Genomic DNA, 27010 nt, shown 5'->3' with positions numbered 1-27010 from the left:
GATATATTATTACAGATACAAAATATTATTAATGATGACTGACAATAAGAACCCTCACACAAATTACAAAAACCTTACTAGGCCTAAGAATTAACTTTATGCTACACAGTACAAGAAAAGATGCAATATCACTTATACTCAAATTACACAGCTGCTAGATGGCTGGAGACTTCCTGAGCACTCACAATAATAACAACTGTACAGGGGAGGACAGAGATGTGAACAAAATGAGGAGTAGATCTAAGTGGCCATAATGTAGAGACTGAGCTCATTATATAGGGGCCGGCAGAGCTTGATACAACTTGTAAGAAGGACGCGCAAATGAAGCCATGGGGACAAAGAGTTGACAATCCCGCTCTGAACAACAGCAAGAACGACTTACTCTACTATAAGGGTTGAAGGGGGGAGTGAGGTAGAACACGCTCGTGATCAAACATGCAGCAACTGTACGTTAAAATTACACAAAGGATGATGAAATCATAGGCTATGTAACATTATATATATATATATATATATATATATATATATATATATATATATATATAGAGAGAGAGAGAGAGAGAGAGAGAGAGAGATATATTGATATATATATATATATATATATATATATATATATATATATATATATATATATATAGAGAGAGAGAGAGAGAGAGAGAGAGAGAGAGAGACAGAGAGAGAGAGAGAGTGTGTAACCAGGCAGGATATTACAGTTCCTTGGAGGCACACGAGGTTGAAAGCTACGGCACATTCTTTATTTTCTTATGTTCAGTGTCTATTTCCCGTACAATTTTTCGGTGATAATTTCTTCACGATTTCCCCAAAGGGCAGCAATTTTCAGTTGTTATCTCTCTCTCTCTCTCTCTGAATGTGTGTATACAGAAAGAGAGAGAGAGAGAGAGAGAGAGAGAGAGAGAGAGAGAGAGAGAGAGAGAGAGATTATTCTTAGGTATGAAAACATGCAGGGTGATGCAGTAGGCTGAGGATCCAGAATAATTTCAGTAGTTTCGCTAATCGTGAACTAGTTAAACTGAAATTTGCCATTTATTTTCAATATTTCATTACATATAATCCACAGGTTACTTGGTTTTCCTTCAGGTATTACTACATAATTAAACCCAGTGTTCCAATGCTGCGTTTTTTGGTGCAAATTGTTGTATTTAATGCGTTAGCTACAGTCGTGGTCATAAATAATCACCTATCCTCCGGATCCCCGTGACTCAGGCTGGCTCCTTTATGCGTGGCAAGTCACAGTGGAGTAAAAGGGGCTGAGGGGGAGGGGCCAGAGAGAGCGATGGTGCGGGGGTGAGGGATAGGAGGCAGGGGAGGTTGGGGAGGGAGAACGAAACGCTGTGGTGGGCACATTGTTTGTTTATTTTCTTTCATTCAGGGCGTGATATGATGAAGTTAATATTCGTTAGATAATGCTGCATTACACCTTGTATGGCAGCGTCAGATAACAAGCTCAAGGGCTGGCTAGTGAGAGAAATATACTGACATGACAGATCAAACATTACAGATGTTTGTATTGTTATGAAGGGGGATTTGCCAGTTAGGTAGTCTCGTACCTTCGAGACGTTTCTGGTACCGTAAGTTCCGGTACGGGTCATCAGAGTTGCCAGTTTGCCTGTTGTTTGTGGGCGTAGTTACTTCGTAAGTTAAACATTCTTTCATTTTTATTCTCTTTTTCTTTATAATGTTTTATCTAAGTGATTGCTTGTTAAGTTATGTAATTTAAGTTCATATGGTAAATGATTTAGAGTGTTATGTAATGTGAGACAACTCTAGCATGTTTTGTTGTCTCCGAATTAGCAATTGTTGTTCTCGTGGAATGCAGATCAGTCTAGAACAATGCAAGCCTATATAAGGATGGGGAAGAGATTAGTAAGTTAGTCAGTCGGTTTGGAGTTTACTGGGGTGTCAAGTCAGTTTGAGTGATGTGCAGTAGGTTTTGGTTTGAGTGTAGTGCAGTGACAGTGTCAGTGAAGATTGTATATTTTTGGTACTTGTAAAAACAGTGGCAAACAGTGACGGGTTACTGAAGTTTGTATATCATTGGTACTTGAGAAAACAGTGAAGTGTCAAGCATTAAGTGTAAAAACTGTGAAGTTTTGTTCGGCATTAAGTGTAATAGCAGTTAGTAAAGTGTGTATAGCTCCAGTGCTTGTGAGAACAGTGAAGTTGGAAAGCATTAAGTGGAATTACTTGGAAAATAAAGACAGTGAACTTTATGGAGCCAGTGTTTATTTTCGCCTCAGCTCATCTTGTGTACTGTACGCCTAAGGCTGACCACAGGAAGAACAACTTACTGGGCAACGTCCTTCCTGTCCTGTACTACTGCTGTTGCAGCCTGTGGCAGTGTGGGGACTGGGACGTAACAGTATTTATCCGCGTATTTTGACTTCGTACGCAAAACAGAATCTGGATGGCTTTGATTTCTGGAATGTTTGTGTAAGAAACGTCCTCAACCCTAACATGTAACTAATTTTGGATCTAAATATAATTATGCAGCCTTTGACATGGCTTTATCCACAGTAAATATGATCAATCTTTCGGTATTTACTTCCTCTATACGGTCACCATCATGCCATCTATTATATGGCATCTCTACAGGTATATCAAAAGGATATTTAAAAAATAATTGTGCACAAAAGGTACATAAATCTGATGTCTGTGCACCTGGGTGGATATAACAACGTTCTCTCTCATAATCTGTTGCTTGGACTCCATGCCGTATGTGTTTGAATAGCCATCCAACAACCCCAACACCCTCTCATGACCTCGGAATGTTGTTTTCTTCCGACAAAAAACAGCTAGTTACAGATTGGTGGACAAGGCAATAATGTGTTGTGCTGGAAACTTCTGGCTTTGCACTAATGTTTGATCTGTCACGTCAGTATATTTCTCTCACCAGGCAGCCCTTGATATCATCACCTTTCTAAAGCTTGTTATCTGACGCCGCTATACAAGGTGTAACGCAGCATTATCTACAAAATATTAACTCCTTTATATCATGCCCCGAATGAAAGAACACAGACAAATAATGTGATCACCATTTCGCATTTCATTCTCCCTCCCCTACCAACCATCCCTCCCCTCCCTCACCCCACTCCCGCACCATCGCTCGTCCCCCTACCCACCTTCCCTTCTCTCTTTGGCCCTCCCTCTCAGCCCCTCTTACTCCACTGTGACTTGCCGTGCATAAAGGAGCCAGGCTGAGGCACGGGGTACCGGAGGATAGGTGATTATTTATGACCGCGACTGTACATTCTCATTATAAAGTTATTTTTAACTAAAGATGTAGGATAGGCCTGTTGATAATTATTTTCCCTTTAAGGAGGCCCCACAGCCAGGGAAATAAATTAAATCATGGGAATAAAAAAAATGCAGTTAGGTCACTGAAGCAAAGCTACTGACCTGCTGATGCCCACTTGGCGCCGCGCTGGTGCATTTCATTTCCGGATTATGTCTTTTTAAGTTCAAACCGGCAGTTCCTCCAATGACTGACGCTGGAGTTTGTGAGTATGGAGTTTCATTCAAATTTGTATATTAATAAAGGAGGCGGTGGCTCAATTGGTAGAGAGGTGGCTTGCTGTCCTAACGGACCCGGGTTCAAATCCCTCTGGGGCAGGAAACAGGTTAAGGATTTGAATTTCATAAATATCAGACTTTACTGATCTACCAGAAGACCCGCCGACATGTCGTAAAAATACCCCCGCTAATACCAATGCACCAGTCCTGTATGAGACAGCCATAGTATGTATTCAACATGGACGGTGGGTGTTAGCTCCGAAGTGGTGACATGTAGAGATGTGTGGTACGTAGGAGAACTACTGGACCTTGAAAGCAGGCTGTGAAGCCTATGTCCAGAGTCGGACATAAAAAAAAAAAAAAGTAAATAACCCTGTATTTGTACCAGTTAACAAGATGTGGCTTAGCATATGTTTGGCATATAGTTACAATTCTAATTTATAGTAAATGAAGGAAACACTTTATCTCAGTAGCAATGTTAACACTTGTTGTTGCTACCCCTGTCTGTCGCATCAACCGCCCTTGCAGGGCAGGCATGTGCAGGAAACCGATGTTCTCATGCAGCTTTTTATTTATTTTTTTTTATGCAAGGATGAAGGAACCAAAGGCCAGGAGCCGCAAACCGTTCCTTCCAAGAAAAAAAACAAATACAATACAACAGAGAGCCAAATTCAAGATTCGATCATTTCGAGATGCCTGGACACACTGCGTTTGAAATACTAGAGATCATAGAAAGTACGAAATACACGCAGAGGGAGACAGTTCTTGACTTGACCTGTTGCATAAATGAAAGACTAGGAGCAACGGTTAACTCATGCATTAGAGAGTTGGACAGAAAAGGGAGGGCAGTTTGTTGCTAGGTGGGTGCTACGCGCCCGTCGTAGAGGAGGAGGGATACAGGCAGACAGTTCAGAGAAGCAGTGACCATTGAAATAGCGATAGAAAAGAGATAAAGATGCAACAGTGTGACTAAGGGACAAAGATTGAAGGAAGCCAGTAAAAGGAGGAGAGTTAATGAGACGAAAAGCCTTTGACTCCACCTTGTTGAGAAGAGCTGTGCAGTATACAGGGAGCCTCTCCAAACATGAGAGTTAGATCTCGTAGTCATAGTCTACTCTGTAACAAACAGCCTCGAAAGGACCATAAGGTCTGTTGCTGTTTGTTTTCCTTTGTAATTCTTTGTACTCTACTGTACACAGGGGCAAATAAAACCCGCGTATAAAGTCAACAACTTTGCAGGGGTAAAGAAGGTTCGGAGTTTGCTTAGCACACCTGAACTCATGGGAGCAGATTTTACAAGAGATGTAATATGATCTTTCCAAGATAAATCCAGGGAGAATGAAACCCCAAGTATGTTTAAGGATGATGCAGACTTGAGCTGGATATTATTAAACATCAGTGGGTACTCCTGTGGAAGATTTTGTTGGGTTGATAGGTGTAAGAACTGAGTCTTTGGTGCATTAAAAACAATAAGAATATTTTCACCCCAGTCAGAGATATGAGTCAAGTTATACATTAGATGTGCCATAGTCTCATCCCTTGTTTGTTGATGTAACTGCTGAGATGGACGTTGCTGGAATCGAATGGAAGGTGAAGGGTGGAATTATCAGCGTATGAGTGGATAGGGTTAGCTGTACGGCTTAGAAGATCATTGATAAATAAAAGGAAGAGAGTTGGTGATAGGACAGAGCTCTGAGGAAAACCACTATTGATAGATCTAGAAGGATGGTCGCCCTCTACAACAGCAGCTATCGAACGACCAGAAAGGAAGCTATAGATGAAGGCACAGATAGAAGGATAGAAACCGTAAGAGGGCAGTTTGGAAATTAAAGATTTATGCCAGACTTCGATCGAAAGCCTTTGAGATGTCAAGTGCAATGACAGAGCTTTCTCCAAAGTCCCGAAAGGAGGACAACCAGAAGTCTGGAAGGTAGGTGAGAAGATCGCCAGTGGAGCGTCTTTGACAAAACCCATTCTGATGATCAGAACGAAGGTTATGATAGGAATGATACTTTCAAATTTTTCTGTTAAGAATAGACTCGAAAACTTTTGAGACAGGATGTTAAAGCAACAGGGCGATAATTAGAGGGTTGGGAATGGTCACCCTTCATTGGGACTGATTGAATGAGAGCAAACTTCCAGCAAGAAGGAAAAGTACTAATTGATAGACAAAGTCAAAAGAGTTTACCTAGGCAGTTCTTGAGGACAACAGGAGGGACCCCAATCAGGCCCATATGCCTTGTCAGTATTCAGACCAGTGACGGCAGACAATACGCCAACTGAAGAAACTCTAAAGTCAGCCAAGAGGAAGTCGGGGGGGGGGGGGGGAGTGATGGAGGAACAGCACCGGAATCGTGCAAGGTGGAATTGGAGGAGAAAGTCTGAGTGAAGAGATCTGCTTTATCAGTAGAAGAGATGGGTACAGAGCCATCAGAGTAGAAAAGAGGAGGGAAGGATGATGAGGTAAAGTTGTTAGAAAGGTTTTTGGCAAGGTGCCAGAAGGAGCAGAAAGAATTCGAGTTGGAGAGTTGAGAGCATTTAGTATGGATGAAATTATTTTTAGCAGAGCGAAGAAGAGAGCACGATTCCGGGCAAAAACATAAGAATAGGTATGACAGCACCTTGCCTCAGCGAGGCGTAGGGATTAGTGTGAAGATTTGGTTTCTGGGTAGATTACTCATTTGCGTCTCCACCCAATTAACAGGAGTATCATAGTAGGCTCCACGTCACCCGTTATTTGGCTTTATGTTTACAAACAACATTGTAAATACCTTCGTGAATTACAGAAAACTGTTTTGTCAGTTAGTGCAAAGTCACCTGAAGTGGAAAGATGAGTAATAAATAGCAATGATAATACTACTATTCAGAAGTTCCAACCTATAGCACTTCACCCTGAGGATGCTCAAAGCAAACATTTTTCCTGCTGGTCAAAACAAAATCCACTCACCACAAAAACAAAAATCCAATTATTGTAATACCCCTTTATCAGAAGCTGGGTTGCTGTTCCACAGTAAATTTTGTTACAATACTTACTCACTGGAAACTTTGTTACCATTTCAAAATAGTCCACTTCATTAAAGATATGGGGAAAACCATCAGTTGGCTGTTGGGTGGGAAAACTTCATATGCAGTCACTTACAGTTTGGTAATAACTGAGAAATCTGCTCATAAACCTTAGACTCAGCTACTGATTTGATCCACTACATGGTAACCTAGCCAAAGCATATGCACTGAAATGTTCTGAAGAACGGTACTACATATCATTGTTCTAGGCATGTAGTATAACTGCTCATTTTTGCACTTTGCATCCTTGCTGCAGCTGACGTAGCTAACTACAGGTTCTTAAGATCTTCGTGAGGCGTAACAATGGAAGTATGATGCTGTTGTACTAATCTGTGAGAATAAATTACCAGGACTCAAGGAAGCGCAGGATCTCAGGAGCTGAGTAACCAACAGTTGGCTTTTCGCATTCACCTCCGAAGTATGCTTTGACTTGGCTGAGATAATACCTCTGATTATTGTCTGAGTTGCTGCTACTGTCTTCAGTCTTACACATCCTTTGGAATACCGACTTTATTCTTACCATCAGATGCGGAGCTTTCCAGAGAGAGTCGTCTTTCACTTCCTCCATCTCTCTTAAGAAAGAACTCTTTAGGATAAATCCTGCAGGTGCTGGGATCTTAAACTTGTGACCAATCCAGTAGGTATATTGTTCCTTAATGTCCTTTGGTGCCCAGCTCTCTACCTTCAGTGTGACGACCAGTAACTTACACGCCAGTAGCACCAACCTACGCTCATCTGGAAGCTCTCTAAAGATCTGGTTCTCTACAGCTGCAAAGGAACACCTCCAGTTATCGTCCCCAGTACTTGAGATGTGAATTGAATTTATCATGGGTGGGGTCAGTGGTGGTGTGTCCAGTTGCTGAGGCCAGGGCACCTCCACCACAGGAACTAAATCCACGTCAATCAGCAACAAAGGGAACTCCGACCCCTCCCAAGCAAATGACACGTTGGCTCCAACTCGTGTTTTCCGCACTCCGGGAAGAACGTAACCCAGACGAGAGTCAGATGGTTCAAAGGATGTGAGACAACATGACAGAGATTCAAAGAACATGTTTACAAAATTACTGCCACTGACTAAAGCTTTCAGTTCATCTTTCGTTGCTGTTACTCTGAGGGAGAAGTTGTAGCACTTTTCACTAGCTTCTTTGTGGGACAGCTGTTCAAGGCTTACACTCAATCCACCGTCATGGAAGCCACTAATATTCTTGAGAACCACATTGCAGTCAAACTCATCTGGTGCATACAGCCTGAGGTCATCTGCGGAGCTACCAAGTACCTGCAGACTGCTGGCAAACAGTGGGTTAACTTTTTCTAACTTTTCCAAAATTCTCGTCAGCTCTCTAGTAAGTACCTCCTTCACCTCTCGAGCTTCACCTTTGGTAAAATCCACATGCAGTTCTCTTACAGCTTTTTCGATACTGCCTCGCCATTTTCGCTTGAAATAGGATAGGTGGGCTTGGACCAGTGAAGTCTCGTCATTTTGTTCATGAGACTTTACGATACAGGTCTTATCAAGCTTGTAGGTTGCTGCATACTTCAAAAAACCCTGAAACAACTTCCTGGGTGAGTTGTTAGCTTTATCTGTAACATGCTCAGCCCTAGCAACCAGCCGATCTCCTGTGGTGTAGTGACCAAACATGTATGCGAGATGAGCTGGGGTGCGACCAGCACGATCCAAAGTTGTAGTTGAGGCCTGGCGACCCAGAAGGAAGTCACACAATCCTAGGCGACCTTGAGCTGCCGCCACATGCAGGGCGGTAGAGCCACTGACCTCGTCCACAACCACATCAGTTCCTACTTTACCTACAGTTAGTAACAAGTGGAGGAGCATGGTTAGTCCATTTTTGCAGGATATGAGAAGTGCCTTCATTAAAGTGATTTTGATTAGCTGTTGCAGTTCTACATTCAACGCACTACTGATTCTTTCTTGTAACTTCATTTGAGATAATTTTTCCAGCAGATGGAAAAACACATATTCTTCTCTACTGGTCGTGTCTTCATTTCTTGCAGTCTCTCTGTAACCCCAATATTCGTCCTCAGTATCTCCAATTTTATCATCACCCCCCCTTCCACCAATTGTCACACCTGTACCATCTTTGTTTCCTCTGTCTGTTTCGCCACCTCTTTTACCCCTCACAGCTCCCTGTTTCTCATCTTCACATCTGGTATCAAACAAACACGTCATTAAGTTTTCTGCCCAGGCACTGGAGGTGAAATCGGATTCTCTCTTCTTCCTTAAGATTGAGACTAAATATACAAACAATGTTTTCCAGCTGTTGTCACTAGTTTCCAAGTTGTCTGTGGTTGGCTGAGATGCTGTTGGTCTCGTGCCCTGATGTCCGCCTGTACCATTGTTTGCTGTTACTGTTGTGCATCCCTCTGCACTGTTGGTATAAAGTGTAGCTAAAAGCAACATCACATGAATTGTGCTTTCCTTCTCACTACTGTCATGTGCTTTACTTAGTAGTTGATCCAAGGAACAGTAGCCGTGGCTCAGAGCGTTCTGCAAAGCAATGAAGAATTGTCAGGTGTTGCTTACAGATTGAACGATATAATGCATGAGCTACTTATGACTGATCTGCATGTTGATTAATAGCATAGTAGCAGAAGGGCAAAATAACTAACATTCATTAAATACGAAATACATCTCTAATAATTATTCTGATGATTCAGACGAAAACAATTTCTCCCATAAACTTCGATAAAAATGTAATTACATTGTCAAACGTAAGTTATAGTAACATAACAGTTATTTAACATACTGCATACAATGTACAGTCAAGCTCAAAATTCGTGTCCATTACCACCAGAACTCATTTCCATTGCATAACTGGTGCAGAGCATGACCGCTCCTAGACAGCTATGCCGCACATGTGAATAGAATATTATCACAGGAGCTTCGCCTACTGTATGGTGATGTATGTGGCGATCATAATTAGATGTAACCAAGATATCTTACTGTCCATTTATGGTTGAAGTTGATTAAGACAGATTCATAAATACCAACACCCTTCTCAAAGATGGATCTCTATTAAGCTGGGAAAAATCGCGTTGACGTGGCAAGAACATGAGAAAATGATATAAGACAGAGACTGAAATCAGCTAACATTGGTGAATAATATGTTAATTACGTTGACAAGTGTTGTAATAGTAGTTGTTATGACTATGGATTCACCTGAAAATTGAACCCAGTAGAATGCAGGGTGAAGTTACCCCTCTCCTGCAGTCCACCATACCTGTCATGGTACGAGGAGGGAGGCAGGGGGGTGTAAATATAACTCGGCAATGAAGCCGTCCAGCTATGTCAGTGCCAGCGAACAAAGTTGTCCTTTCCAACACATGGCAAGTGTTACAACTTATAAATTAATAATTATAAATAAGCAACTGATGATACTAAAACTGCATGGGTATTTGGTTTGGTGAAGAGGCAAAACATATGCAAAAGTTCTGTAAACTATTGTTCATAGAGAGAACAATGAACACATTTCTCAATAAGAAAGGTACAAAATGTAAGTTATCCTGTTAGTCTTATCACTGTTGCACATCAGATGTCTATGAATATTAAAGACAGTTTTCATTAGTAGGAGAGTGGACTGTGGTACTGTACTATTATTCATGAACCTAATACCTCCGTGGATGATGTATCAATTATACTCTGGATAAATGAAGCACCTTTACTCACTACTGGAAAATTCCAGATGTCAGTGGCTTTAGAAACTCGTTCATAAAGAGGGGGGGGGGGTCTGTTCATAAAAGCTACAGCTATCTTATTCTGTATTCTTTGTTGCACAGCATGTTGTTTGATGAGAAAAAGAAAACCGCTTCTCATTGTATGAATAATAGCAACTGAAGAAGCAAGTATGCTTTGCCAACTAGAAACCTCTTAGAGATCGCATACCTCCGCCAATGCCATTCCTATTAAAAAGGATCCGGATGGGGATCCGTGGATGTAGGATCCATATCCTCCCCCAAATTTAGTCAATTCTATCTTAGTCCATGGCCCACCCTTCCACAAAATTTCATCAATATCCGTTCATACCTTTTTGAGTAATCCTGCTAACAAAGAGACAGACAGACAGACAAACAAACAAAGAAAGAAAAAAGCAAATGCGGGGTAAAACATAACCTACTTGGAGGAGGTAATAATGCCGCGAAGTTTTCAGAGTAATTTACATATTGTTTCAAAGGAAATGACTAAACAATAATAATAATAATAATAATCTGTCTATTGCCAGATGTCTTAATCCCATAAGGGGGGCCACAAACAAATCGTCTCCATGTCGCCTTGTCCCCCGCCAATTCACTGCCTTCTTCCAGATCACACGCCCCTCTCGCAAATATCTCTCCACTGCATCCCTCAATCTCATCCTCGGCTTCCCCACCTCACTCATATACACTCTCCTCGTTAGTGTCTCGCTCTCCATCCTCTCCACATGGCCAAACCACCTCATTGTATTCCTCCTAACACTCTTTATTATTCCACATCCGCACCACAACGCTCCTTCACTTCCTATTCGTCAGTCTGTCTCCCCACGTATCTTCACATGCTCCTCTCAAATAACTCATATCCACTGCCCTCACTCTTGACTTGTGTCGTTCCAACAAGGTCCAAGCTTCACTTCCATGTGTTAGAGTTGCTATCACAATACTATCATGTAGGGACTTTTTTTTTTTCATGTTCACTTCCCTATTTCTAATTACTACTTTCAAAGAACCAGCAACCTTTCTTCCTTATTGTACGCTTCCAAGCACTTCATGCTACTAACTTCATCCTTACTCATCACGCTACCCAAGTACTTAAATGCATTCACATTTCCATTTCCTCATCATCCAACATCATAACTTCATTTCTGTCGAAGACCATAACTTTTCTGTACATTCACCTTTAGATTCCGTTTCTTACACTCTCCCAAGCTCATTAACCAAACCTTGTAGTTCTCCTTTGTCTTCACTTGACAATACAGTATCATCTGCAAAACAACAATACAGGAAGTTTCCAAACATTGCCCTCTCTCACTGGGACTGCTCCAGCATCCGCTGCCCTACCTTGTATCTCATTTATAACCCCATTCATACACATACTGAACAACCATGGAGACATGACATCCCTGTTTCAGTCCAACGATAAAGAAATTCACTCTGTTCACTGTCCACATACACTGCAGTCTTAGCACCCTCATATATACTCTTCACGGCATTCGACAACTTCCCATTTACTCCATATTATATTCTTAATATTTTCCGCATTCCTTGTCTATCCACCCTGTCATATGCTTTCTCTAAATCCATGAAGGCCGCATACAACTTCTTTCCCGACTCTAGAAACTTTTCCACTAAAGACCTAAGGATGAATATCTGATCTACACAACCCCTCCCTCTCCTGAAACCTCCTTGTTCTTTTCCAACTAATTCGTCTGTTATTTCCCTATCTCTTTCATTAAGTATCCTACCATATACTTTTCCTATTACACTAAGAAGACAGATGTCCCTATGAGTACAACACACTTCTTTTTCCTTTTTCCTTTGTACAAGGGAATAATTTTACATGACTGCCAATCCTCCGGGACTCTACCTTCCTCCCGGGCCAATCTGCACATCTTCCATATCCATTCTACTACTATCTCTTCCCCACGCTTCAGTATTTCACCACACACTCCATCAATTCCTGAGGGTTTTCCCATTTTGGCTTTTTTCATTGCTTCCACTACTTCCATCCTACTGGTCTCTTCCTGCCCTCTCACCTCCCTCCTTCTCCAAACCATTCCCGAGGCACTTATACTCGCATTACTTTCATTCTCCATGCTTAACAGATCCTTAAAGTGTTCTCTCCATCTGCTCACTTTTTCTCCCTTCTTCTCTAGCAGCCTTCCATTTTTATCTTTCACTCTTCTACTAACATCTTTGTCACTCTGTCTAACTCTCTTTACCTCTTTCCAGACCATTTTCTTACATTCTCTCCGCTTTACACTCAAATTCCTTCCACATTCCTCATTCACTCCCTTCTTCCTCTCTCTTACTAATCTTTTCACCTCTCTCCTCCTTCTACGTGTAACTCTCTCTTCTGTCTTTCAACTTCCTCTGTGCCCCTGCTTCCCATCCACTCACTACATGATTTCTTATTTTGCACCACAGCTTACCTCACCTCTTCATTCCACCATGCTGTTCCTTGCACCCCCTTTCGTCCTCTCTTCACCCCACACACCACCTCACATGTTGTACAGATTTCTTCTGTGAATATCTTGCACCCATCTTCCACCTTCCCTCACTTACTTAATATTCACCCAATCGCTCCTCCACTTCTTTCATATATTCTGAGTTTCTTCCATCCTCTTGCAACCTTCCTATCCTCCTTGTATGAATTACTTCCTCCTGTCCTTCTCTCCTTCTATTCTTCCATTGCATTTGAACCTTGACTCTCACCACCACCAAGTGGTGGTCAGAAAGTTCACTCCTCCTCTGTATACTCTTGTATCCACTACATACTTGGTCATTCTCTCATCCACACACACAATCAGTCATTGTTTTCCTTTCATTCAGTTCACCACCCACCCTTCTCATCACTCGCCACGGAATATCTGTGGATCGTTTTGTGCCTAAAGAGGGTGTTGGCTATCACCCGCACAAATGCTACCACTACTACTACTACTACTACTGCTGCTGCTGCTGCTGCTGCTGCTGCTGCTGCTGCTACTACTACTACTACTACTACTATTACTACTACTACTACTAATTATTATTATTATTATTATTATTATTATTATTATTATTATTCATACATCGATCATCCAATCCTACGTTGCCCCATGGGGAGCGTAGGAGGCCGAGGCTAGGCAAGTTGGTCCTGACATTTAAGATGAGAATGACCAGCCTCACTCATCCCAGAGTGGCATTACGTGAGCAATAAACTCCAACCATCACTTGGATATAAACCTTCACCGGCTCAATCCGATATACCCACTAAACCACCCTGCACAGTAAATGGTTTCCTGGTGTATAGGAAACCATATGGCTTGCCACTCAGTACAGAGTCACACACAGGAGAAGGAAGAGGAAAGAATGAAGGAAGGAAAGACAGAAGAGGGAGTATAAAGTCACCCGTAGGCAGAAGGACGAGGAAAGAATGAAGGAAAGACAGAAGAGGATGGAAAGAAAGAAGGATGGGGGAGAGGAATGGGCAGACACCCGAGAGCAGCACTACATCGAGTAATTATGATGATGATGATGATGATAATAATAATAATAATAATAATAATAATAATAATAATAATGATGATGATGATGATAATACCACCACCACCACCACCAACAACAACAACTAGATAATGGAAACTGCCATTAACAATTTCAATAACTCACCACATGACAAGGTCATCCAATTTCTCCCTCAGTTCGACTGCATGGGCTGGTTTAGTCCATAATGTTCCAAGATTGTAGCTATCGCTGCACCGGGTGATTTCAAGGCACTTAACATAACGAGCACTTCAAAGTAAAGAACTGGTGTGGTACTGCCCCCCTAAAGTGTGTCAAACATTAGAGTTTTGTGGCCGTGTGGTCTGAAGAGTGGAACTCACAGACACGTCTTTACTACACGACATCCACGACTAGAATGAGAGCGTGGTGGTATCCTCGGCGTGTTGGTTGAGCCACTCCCGAGACGGATTATAATTGGCTGGCAGGTAGCGGGCATTCTGAATGACTGGCGTGTTTTGGGTTTTCCCGGGTGCTGGTTGGCTATCACTTACGAGCTGGTTGATAGGCTACATTGATACACCTCAGTGACAGATATTGCATAGAACCGCCAGTTACATCCCATTTTGGCACCGGATGTTCTATAATTTTGCTGGATATTGCTGTAACGAGCCGAGCCAGCAGCGCCGGATATTGCACTGGGCAGGATATTGTGACAACGGATAATTGAGAGTTAATTGTGTTGTTGTTATCATTATTCGCTGATATGAATGTATTATTGACAGCTTTTGCCCATTTCATTACATGGTGCCTTATTTTGTTTTTCATATTAGAAAGCTATTTTTATAACTTTGTAGCAATCGACTGTAGTTAAAGTTAATATATATTTGCTGCATTTATATTTCAAGTGATGACAAATAATTTCAACCATGAGGAGAAACAAAAAATTATTGGTTCCAGTTGACTGTGATCTAATAAACTTTCCTGTAAAGTTTCTAATTGTAGTAACACTGTTCAGGCATTTGCAACAGACCAATCTATAGGCAGTGAAAAAGAAATTAATACTACACCATCACTCTGGCTAATCAACTGAATTCTGGGCTAGATGATACAACTTTTGAGCTTTAGCCTACATTACCTTATCATTAAAAAAATCAACACACACTGCCAAACCCAACTGGCTTACTAACTAACAAGACCATTAGATTATTTATACGTAAATCTCACTTCCATCAGCTGAGTCCTGAGGTCTGGTGGACACAGGGTGAGGGGAAATCTTCCCTGATAATCTTGCAGGAATATATTCGCCCCCATGTCCCGCACAAGAGCAACCGCTGTGTCCCAGTGTTTGGCGTCCAGGGCAGCATGGAGTGCCGTACGACCACTGGCACCACACCAACTGGTCACACATGCTCCACTTCTCTGAGAACAAAACATTGTTTAGTATAACCCGCTAACCTACTACCGCCACACCAGCTCACAAACGCTCCACTCTACATTGCTCAATAGGTAGGTTTAACACATTCACTACCATGCAGATATCAGCTATTTTTTATGCCTGCAGTTCGTAATAAAATATATTCACCATAAGAGTGGCCTATCTTTTTCTAAGGGACAGTCGGGAATAAGACACAGAAAGAAAGAGCACAGCTATTTTCAGATTCAGTATGTGCTTTTCTTTTTCACTTGTTTGTATCTGATGTGACACCGTGCAGATGTGACTGTCCTTTGCAAATCTGTACTTACCATTCAGTAATTCATTACCTACAATACTAGACGTAATGTATATGAGACCATCATTCAACTTGGTCAATAATCTTCATTGGTCAATAATATTGCTTTAATTTTTAGTTAAAGTCAGGAATGTCGTACACAAAACTCTGAAAAGTTTGTTGAACTCCGGCGACCACATTACTGGGTTTCTAAAGCCTTTGCACATTTTCCCGTTCAATATCATCAAGAACTGGAGCAGTATTGATTCCCACAACCGTACATACTTTTTTCCAGATTGAAAAAAGAAATGATATAATCCTGAGCATGCACACACCACCACTCACCCTAATGTGCCACAATCACATGGTATTCTACCCACACATCCTTCCTCTCCCCCACCATTCACTCCTATCTTTGCTTGTCCCACTTATTCATCTCCACTATCCGCTTACATAAATTTTCCATTATTCTTTCAAATCTCTTGGAAAAAACCTTAGATTTAAGCCTTCCTCTTATAACTAACGAAAAAAGTTGTAAAACAGAAAAAAGAAAAAGCTGTCGTATTGAAAAAATTATATATATGTATATACCTGTATATATATATATATATATATATATATATATATATATATATATACAGAGAGAGAGAAAGAGAGAGAGAGGGAGAGAGATAGTTATAGATAGATAGATAGATATAGATATATAAATATATAGATATACATATATAGATAGATATATAGATATATAGATAGATAGATATAACAACACACTGGACGTATAGCAGCTAAATAAATATCTAAGAAAGTCAAGCAAGAAAAGCTTCTACAGTAATGACAATGTGACCCTGATCTGTGTTTAGATATTTTTTAAAATCTTAATGACAGTATTTACTGAACTAAAGTAATTTTCCCTCGTACAGCTTATTTATTGCAGTTCTAAGACAGTGCTCCGACTCAACATCCTATCAACATCATTTCTTTGTAACTTGCATCATATTCTGGTATTAGTCTGTTGCTACAACTAAGCATTCGAGATGGAGAAAGGCAGTTCTAGGTCAAATTTCCGTTACAAGGGTGGCACCTGTTGTTATATAAAATCTGAAAATGCAGTTGACACTATCTTGAGCCTAACTTCAGCTAACTCTAATTGCTCAATATACAAACGAAATTACCTAAATATAACCAAATATCTCTGTACAGAATATTCCCTCTCCAGTGTTTTTCAGAATCCAGCATATCTGACTCCATTTCCACACAGTTGACCAACAGTAACCTCACCCTTTCCACTGAAATTACGGTTGTGGGTGAATTTAACATCCATACTGTAGAATGGTTACTGCATTCTGCCAGTACTGACAATACTGGACTAGAATGCAAGCTTTTTGCACAATCATCTAATTTCACACTGTTAGTAAAACAACCAGCCAGAATACCATATAATTTCGACCATAGGGCCTATCTCTTGGATCTGTTCCTAACACAACCCAAATCAATACAGGATACAGGTACTGTCACCACTTGGATCCTTTGACCACAAAACCATCAAAGCCTCTGTTACTTTCTCGTCCCACATTGTCACAGGCTTCATCAGCAGTAGTTCAGCATATGAAAGACGTCACCCAATGAATCGTTCCTCAAAGGGTCAACCTTTCAATGTACACAAGATCAACTTCGGCGTTGTAATAACACTGGCTTCTCGCGTTTTTAATTTGTATTTTCCAAGTAATTATGCTGTCTGCTTAACTAATTTAACAAGTGCCAGAACTACATTCACTTTCCAAGGCCACAAGTAAACCGATTCCTCTATTCTTTTCCCCCATCCTTTTTATAACCTTCCTTGCTGCTCTAAGTACTCCTAGCAGCAATAGAGCCTAAGTTGGAGACATCTAAAATATTCCAGAGTTTTCTTATATTATGCAGCACTCTAAATGCTTTAACATACAAACTGATATTAAATCTATTACAGAAATTAACGTTCATCCAAACAAAACATAATAGAGAGAAAAAAATAAAAATTTAACGCATAACTTTACAAAATACCTCTGCTCACCTTGGCAAGCTACTTGGCAACTCAGAACAGCAACTAATAATACAAGAATTATCTGGAACTTTTCACTACCACCTACCTAGCATTCCTGCTTCCGAACACCCCATTACACAACTGCTCCAAATCTCACCATTCTGAGCCAGTCAGGGTGACCAGATGGTACTTTGATGGGGGAAACTGGGATGGATAAAGGATTTGGCGGAGGCGGTGGCTGAATCGGTAGAGAGGCGGCTTGCAGTCCTGATGGACCCAGGTTCGAATCCTGGCTGGGGCAGGGGACAGTTTAAGGACTTGAATATCATAAAAAGCAGACTTTCCTGATCTACCAGATGACCCGCCGACATCTCGTAAAAATACCCCAGCTAATACCAGTAGACCAGCCCTGTATGAGACAGCCCTAGCATGTATTCAATATGGACGATGGGTGTTAGCGACGAAGTGGTGACATGTGAAGGTGTAGGAGGACTACTGGGCCTTGGGATTAGCTACTGCCCCCGAGATATAGGCCCTGAAGCCTCTGCCCAGAGTCGGACACGTAAAAAAATAAAAATTATCTAGTTGATATTCCATGGCAGCCTTTCTTCTCCACTGACATCAATTCTACCCAATCCCACATTAATACAAGCTGGTATGCAATTGTTTATACCTATCCAAGAATTTACTGAAAATCTGGACTCCCAAAAATGCTTTGACAGAATCTGTCCAAAAGTCCTTAGCATATAACTTTTCCTTAAAAAAAAAAAAAAAAAACAAGGAAATCCCTAACGAAAATTTAATATGCTTGAAACCACGCAAAAACAGCAATAGATCTTGATAAATCAAACATTCTTCACAACCAAGCATCCAGACTATTAAATAATCATAATGACAATACAAAATTCTGGTCAAATCTCAGCTCTTTCGATAATAACTTTAACAGTTCATCGCTCATTCTCCCACTAAAATATTCGGATGGAAATACTGTAAATGACCCGGGTAGAATAGCACACATCCTTACCAGTACGTTTGCTGGAAATTCTGCCTTAGAGGAAGTCAGTCAGAACGTCACTGTACTAGAACTTGACTCTCCCGAAATTACTCCACTAAAGATAAAACTAGCCATCATCTACAGTTTGCCAATCTACAAAGCTCCAGGTCCAAATGGAATTCCTCCCATTGTTTTGAAAAAGTGTTCACCAGAACTTGCTCCTGTTCTAGCTCAATTATTCTGATTATGAATGGATACTTGTTTTGTTTCCCAACTCTTGGGGAAAAAAAGCCAATATCAACCCAGTTCTGAAAAGCGGAAGTTCCTCTGACCTCTCTGATTACAGACCAATAGCTATTACTGTATATCGTCTCTTGGTAAAGTATTTGAGATTGTGATTAACAGGCACATTATTAAACATGTTGAATCCAACAGCTAAATTAGCGACAGACAGACGTTATGGTTTTCTCCATGAAAGATCCACTGTTGATATATTCAGTCTCTTGACACACCATCCATCAGTTAATTGACCAATATGGAGAAACTCATGCAGTAGCCTTTGATATTTCTGAAGCTTTTGACAGAGTGTGGCATCATTCCATGCTTCCAAACTCCCTTACTTTTGTCTAACTGATTTCCTCATATCTCAACGACAGAAATATAAACTTAGATGATGTACGAGTATTTTCCAATTTCCTCTCGATTAATGCCGGCATGCCACAAGGATCAGTTCTGGCTCCAACCCTATTCCTAGTTCATGTTAATGATCCCTTCACTATCACCCATAATCCCATTCAGTCATATGCAGATGACAACGTGTTACAGTTTCTTCAAACTTAAACATCCATTCACGAAATGTAATATTAAATTTAACTCCCAAGTCAGTACAGCACTACAACAATCTCCATAAATCAAGACTTATCTAAGATCACTGAAAGGGGACAAAATAACATTGTCTCATTTAATGCTAGGACAACCAGATATATACAGTTTACTAATAGACATATATTGCCTGATATCTATATTACCTTCAGTGCTACTAGTATTCCTATGTCTAAAAGTATTCAAATTCTCAGTGATTCACTTACCACTACCATCCACTGGACCTCTCACATTAGACCACTTGCAAAACCACTTCAGAAAAATTTGTATTATTGTATAGAATCTATAATTTCTTCACTGATGAGCACTTAGCCATAATTTACAAGTCATGTGCTCTCTCAGCTAGAATACTGCTCACCTTTGTGGGGTGGATGTGGAGAGATTGTACTGAAGCTACTGGACGAAATTCTAAACAAAGTCATAAAAAGTATTTATAACCCAGCAACTACAAATGAACTACCTCCCCTCCAGGTAAGAAGGAATTTTGCCTCCCTTGCATTATTTTAGATGCTTTTATGGCAAATGCTCAGACAAAGTTGCATCCATTGTATTACTCTTCACGCCTTCCCCCATGCTACATAGGCATCTGGTAGTGTTCATGCCTGGACCGTCACACTGCCATATTACAGAACTCCTGCCTATCAGAATTCTTTTATTCCCTGAACTGCAACTCTTTGGAACTCACTTCCCACCCAAACTTCAACCTACAGCAGTTCAAGTTCAACTGTTATAGATATTTTTTTTAAATAAATGGAGGACACCTGAAATCTGGTGTACGAATTGCTCTTTTTGTTTAATTCGTTTTTCATTCAGCTGTTCATTTTGTGCTGAATATATATATATATATATATATATATATATATATATATATATATATATATATATATATATATATATATATATATATATATATATAAGAACTCTCTGTAACTGACTAACTGGGGCCCAAGCCACTCTGAAAAAGCGAAATTCCGATAAAAACGACATCTGGACTTCTCCCTGCTAACCCAGATTTTTTCTGATATATTAGACATTATTCCGGATCACACCAATGAGAGAGGGGTGTGTGAGTTGGGAGCAGGGGAGTGAAATGGCGGGGGACAGGGCGACTTGGAGGCGATTTGTTTGTGGCCACCCCAAACGGGATTGAGGCGTCTGGCAATAGATAGATAGATAGATAGACACCAATGGTTTTTAAACTGTTTTCACTACCATTGTAGTACTGTACTGTGTTATACCTTCACTACAAGAATCAAATCGTATAATATGTATAATAATACTGTACTGTACACTGATAAACATGTCTTTTATTTACCTTATTGTTGTGAACATAGCTGAAGTGTTCAGGCAGTCCGGACTGCTTCTAGCTTTATCGGACTTTTTCCGATATACAGGAATTTAGTCCGGTACCCCTCGATTCCGATAAAAGCGAATTCCAGTCTATTTAAGTCCACTGTATCTAGGTTTATATATATATATATATATATATATATAATGCTAGTCTCTGATGGTTCAGCTTTTACGCAATGTGTTCAAATGGTAACTACTCAGTTCCCTGACTGTCAGAAAATATGTGAGAACACCATACCTTCAGGAAAGAAGCTGTGAGGGTAGCACCAAGTTCACATGCTTGAAATAACAGGCCTGTCAGGTCATTCCGGTCGTCATAATCACTAATCATATCTTTGCAAATGCCCTTTTCATTACTGTCAGAGTCAACACAAATTTTACAGGTTTTTTCAGCGTCATCGTTTTCGCTTTTTCCAAGGTCATCTTTCTTCTTTGGATGGATACTTGACTGGATGGTCCCAGCAACAGGATTCTTGAGTATTGACTGGGCTGCCCCACCTGGGGAAGTATTTATCAAAAATTTTAGCCAGGTCTTGAGATGAAGAATCTTAGTCATTATTATTATAAATATTAATTTTTCGTATTTTAGCATTGATACTAAGTCTATTTTGGATGTGCAGTATTTGTTAGCTGTATGAGTGAATATAAGTTTACAAACATGCAAACTCAAACACAAAATCAGTTGAAAAAAGTATGAACCTAGTGCCTGCAAATTCTTTCCTATCCACGGGTTAAGCTTAATACAGTTTCTGAACAAAGCATCATACTAGATGCTTCAGCCACCCTGCCTCAGAGAACGTACACATATACATTCCTGGGAGGAAGAGCCAGCACTGCCAGGATGCCTAGGTATGTTCTAGGGATTCATGTCAATGATTTAATTTGATCATAGTGTTGGTGAGAGGTATTATATCCCTTTCCCGTTCTCACATCTCACATTTCACCACTTATCCCCAGATACCAAGAAGTGTCCAAAGAGGGAAAATTATGTGTTTGTTGACTTGGCTCTCTTTACAAGTGTATTATTTGGGGAAGGGGGTGAGTGAAATACATGAAAATCAGTAATCTTCATGGTAATTTTGTAAATAATTGTGTTATTTTGAAGGAATTCTGGAAAATATATAAAAAAATGTGCTGAGTGAACCAACATAATACTTATTTAATATACAACAGTAAATATACATGTTTCACTTGAATTGTTGTCACCTGAAAATACTGGTAAGGCAATGGTTGTGCGTAGATGATTTGTGCACATTTATTAGGTTTATTAACGAAATAATGCATCTTGTTTTAAATATTACTTATCATTTCAAATAACACTGGACATACAAAATGTGCCCCCAACTGCCTGGAAAATGCCCATACATAATTTAAAGAAAATAGAAAAAAAAAAAAACTTTTTTTTTTTTAATGCAGTGTGATTTAGTCGACCATTTCACTGGGAAAAGTTGATGTTTGAAAGATTAAGAAATAAATACTTCTATTTGGAAGGACCCTAGGTTGCACAATATTCTTGAAGTGGAGGAGTTAATATTTACTCTAGTTTGTTTGTGAAGTGTACACTAGCTGTATGAATGAAAACAAAAGTATAAACAAAGAAACTCGTATAGAACTTAGGATCAATAAAGTTTTAGTAAAAGAAACCTGGGTATTGTTTACTGAAGCCCGACCATGATGCTTGCCATGGATGATTCCCTTCCATAGACCATATCAAGTGAGAGATCCCGTCCAGCAAACGTTGGTAGACCCTGTCTTCTGCTTTCACAAATAGTATCTGAGCCCTCTCATATTTCAGTGTATGTACCATGGCCTGTTTGTGGTAAACAGTAAAGAAATATGAGGTTGTGTTTGGGGAAAAAAAATGAATTTGAGTATGTGCTTTGAGGGAAAGCTGAAAAAATATGAATGTGTGTTTTGAAGGAAAGAATGCAGGGTTAAGTGTGTTCTGACAGAAAATGTAGGAATATAAAGGCGCGTTTTGTTAGAAACACAAGAAATATGAGAGTGTATTGTGCAGAAAAGACTGACAGAATATGTGGGTGTCTTGTGTCGGAAAGGTAGAGAGTGAATATTACGATAGTTTCAACCTGACTTGGACAAAGTATGAACACGCCCAGCACCAATAGTGGCATCTTTGGAAACCAACGCCTGCCCCACAACAAAACTCATGACTTGCTAACAATAAAACACAAGAATGAGCACTCGGAGAGTGTAACACCTGTTCCCTACCCTGAGATCTTGATCTTCGTTGATTGTTCTCGATATCAAATCTTTATTCTTGGCCGACCCTCGGTCATTCCACCAAGCTGCAGCTAAACTTTATGAAAACTGAGTTATAAATCAAATAACTGACTTTTCCTGTGACCTTGCCTTCTGATGGATTGCCTTCTAAATACTTTCATCCCCCATTATCTTGAACCATTCAACGATACTTGATTTATATGGGATAGGAACTTTTTAAGCTGACCATGCAGTGTGACGTTTGTCATTGAACTACTGTTCTCAGAGACAATAAGACAGTCTTTTGGCTGACCCTTAACTATTTCACCAACTTAGGATAAAAGTATATCAAGACTGTTCTAGATATTTTCTTCACACACACACAGAGACAGACAGACAGACAGACAGACAGACAGACACACACACACACAAACACACACACACACACACACACACACACACACACACACACACACACACACACACACACACACACACACACACACACACACACACACACACAGGAAAAGCAAATGGTCCTGACGAGATTTCAGGCTGGGTATTATATGAATATGCAGAAGAGTTAAGCAGACCAATATATTTAATATTCAAGGCCTCCATAAGTTCTTGGAATTTCAAGAATGCATTTGACAGAGTACCGCACCAAAGACTTTTATGGAAATTGTACCATCAAGGAGGAATCCAAGGTAATCTGTACTGCTGGAGGCAAGATTTTCTTAGGAAAAGAGAAATGAGAACAATACTAAGGGGAAATTATTCATCATGGAGAGAAGTGACTAGTGGAGTTCCACAGGGCTCAGTGCTGGCACTAATTATGTGTTTAGTGCATATGAATAACATTGACAGCAGCACTGGAAATATAAGTTATCTAAATATGTTTGCCGATGATGCAAAAAATACAAACGACAATTATTGCAAAAACACAGACTCTTGCAGGGAGCTTCAAGAATTAAGTAAGCTTCATGACTGGAGCAATAGATAGCAAATGGAATTCATTGTGGACAAATGCCATGTAATCAAGTTTGGTAAATGTGGAAAAAGACCAAACTGGGATTATAAACTAGGAAATTCAACCCTACACAGATTTGAATAGGAGAAGGACCCAGCAGTGATAATAACAGACTATCTCCCGCTGACCACATGAAGAGAAAGTACGGAACATGTATACACTGCTTACAAATATGAGAATAGCATTCATATATATAAATGAAGATATGCTGAGAAAGATAGTCACACCATTCATTACACAGACTCTGGAGTATGCATCAGTAGTCTCGAATCCACATCTCAAAAAACATATAGATAAGATTGAAAACGTTCGAAGGACCACTACAAGATGGGCACCAAGCTTAAAAGATTTAAGCTATGAGGAAAGACTAGAAAAATTATACTTGCCAACATTAAAAGAAAGAAAAGAGGAGACATAATTATGATATATAAATGCATCGCAGGGAAAGAGAAATAAACATAAATGAGTATATAACCTATGGGGAAGCATCAGCAAGAGGACACTGCGAAAAATTGCATAAAAAGAGATGTAACAAATATGTAAGGAAATTCAGTTTCCAAAATAGGGCAGCAGATCAGTGGAACGCACTACAGAATGAAACAGTGTGCGTCAAAATTATTTATAAATTTAAGGATATGTATGATAAAAGCTGTGTAATACACGGGACAGTACGAACTTGACTCATTCCTGTAAAATACAATTAGGTAAGGTAAGAACACACACACACACACACACACACACACACACACACACACACACACACACACACACACACACACACACACACACACACACACACCAAGCAAAACACTGACTACTGTGGTCTGTTGCCCAAGCAGATGTAATATAAGTCGTCATCTTAACGAAGATGTTAAAGGTAAACCCACCCTGGTAATGATGACCCCAACATTGGTAGTGACATCTTGGGAGAGCCACACCTGCTGCAGAATACTGAGGCCATCTGCTGTGCTGGTGAGAGGCGCCCCTGCACACAGCAGCAGAGGCAGAAGGTCATTGCGGTTGCTGCTGATGGCCAGGTGGAGAGGGTAAATGTTGTGTCCTCCTATAGGTTCCAGAGGCGCCCCCTTCATCACCAGCTCGCTCACCATTTGTACACTACTTAGGCGAAGGTTCTTTTCCTCCTGATCGCTGATATTGTTTTCTGTCTGATTGGGAAACAAAGATTTGGGATGATGTCCCCTTCACTGTGATGAAGCCTTTCAAAACTTGCTCTTTCTACCCTAAACAATTGTAGGGGAATTCAAATGAGAAAATCTATAGGGTTTTTACTTTCGCTCCAGTTTGAAACCTCCCTGCTAAAGGCAAGTAGGATCTGCAGGTACCAAGAATGAAAAAGAAAAAAACATCATTTGATTGAAGGAGTTTACCAGTTATGACAAAAGAGTTCTCTATGGCAGTATTTTATCAGTATTGGAAATAATCTGCATACAACGTAGTGGAGAGACTTTCCCCAGGATCATGGATGGTGCCTTTAATCTCATGGGACAATATGTACACAGCATCGGAAACAATGTCTATGATAAACATTTCCATTCAGCTGTACCGGTACAGTGTTCTGTGTAATGGTCAAGTCTGATCGTTTTTCGGTTCGATATTCACTTTTTTTGTTGGTAGTGTTTGGTAGCTGTAGAGTGAAGGTAATATATAAGCAAAGTAATTTTCATAAGGGTGGTTCTTTTTATGAGTTTGTGACTTGTTCTACAATACAAATACTTTTCCTATACAAAAAGCGCTGTTGTTGTTGTTGTTGTTGGAACCCCAAGATTAACCGGACGTGAAGCCAGTGAACTGAAGTTCACTGGTCGCTCCAAGAGGTCTTTTACTGAAGTTAGATGGGCGGATTGTCTGTGTTATCATAGTGTGGAGTGTGAGATAAAATAAGTGCATTGTAATGTGTGGGGCTGCACTGCAATGTGGGCATAATATATTTTTTATGAGTTCCATTTTGTGTTGGTACTGTAGCAGTAAAAGGTGGTAACTGCCTCACAGTCTGACTAGGTGTACTCCTGTCTCTCTCTATTGTGTAATTTCTGAGAGGTGTAGGTCTCATGGTGTTTCATGAATATTGCTATTCGGTTGAAGGTTTTGGATGGCTGTAGTGTCTATGTGTTTATGTACTTTGTAATTGTAAAGTGTAGTGTTGGGTGGAGATGAAAAGATGTTACAGGGAGGGGAGGGCGGTGCAAATAAAGCTACATGGGTGTGATGGGTCCAGAGGTGAAGTGATGAACTGTGTGCCCAACTCACATGAACATTGACTGGAATTGCATTGTTTTTTGTGTCGGTGGTGTTAGTGCTTTTATTTTAGTTATTTTCTGAAGATTATCTATGTTTGTACCGGCTAAGGTTTGGGCCCAGCTTAGGCTAGTGTAATTCGCAGCTGTTCTGCAATTCTTTCTGTTGCCTCAGGGTAGTGCCTGTGAGTGTCTTCAAGGCATCGAGTTTGTGAGATGCTTTTGAGGCTGATGTCATTGGTATGCTGCAAATAGTTCATGTGTGTCTCTGCTATGAATCCCAGAAATTTTGGAAGTGTTTCCATTGGGAGTGGTTGGTTAAAGAGGGACATGAGTGTCTGACTGAGATTTATGCCTGTCTGGTGGAAGGAGTGTAATGACTGACATGGTTGCTGAGGCAGCCATTGTATATGACTTGGCAGTTTTCTTGTCTGTGTAGGTATAGTTAAAGCATCGTTGTTGCTTGATGAGTTTTGGGGTATTTTGTAGCTATTGCTAAATCCTCTGCATAGGACAGTACTGTTACCGATCATGGAGGAAAGGTTCAAAAGTTAGGGTAAAAGAACAGAATCCTGTGGAACAATGCTAGATAGTATTATGAATTTAGAATTATTTCTTGGTAGAGCACCTGATAAGGTGGCCAGCCCTCTCCAATCCCACCCCTCCTTTTTTTCTTCCTTTTATTCCATATCTGTGTCCAAAACTTCCTTTATTTTTTTCTGGATCTAATGATTTGTTCATATATATTGCTGCTACCGTGGTTCT

Source organism: Coenobita brevimanus, chromosome 37, assembly GCF_032717465.1.
Source record: "Coenobita brevimanus isolate Jiangsu-jjx chromosome 37, ASM3271746v2, whole genome shotgun sequence".
In the NCBI taxonomy this organism is placed as follows: Eukaryota; Metazoa; Arthropoda; class Malacostraca; order Decapoda; family Coenobitidae; genus Coenobita; species Coenobita brevimanus.
The sequence above is the reverse complement of the archived record's forward strand: the minus strand, read 5'-3'. Positions refer to the sequence as shown.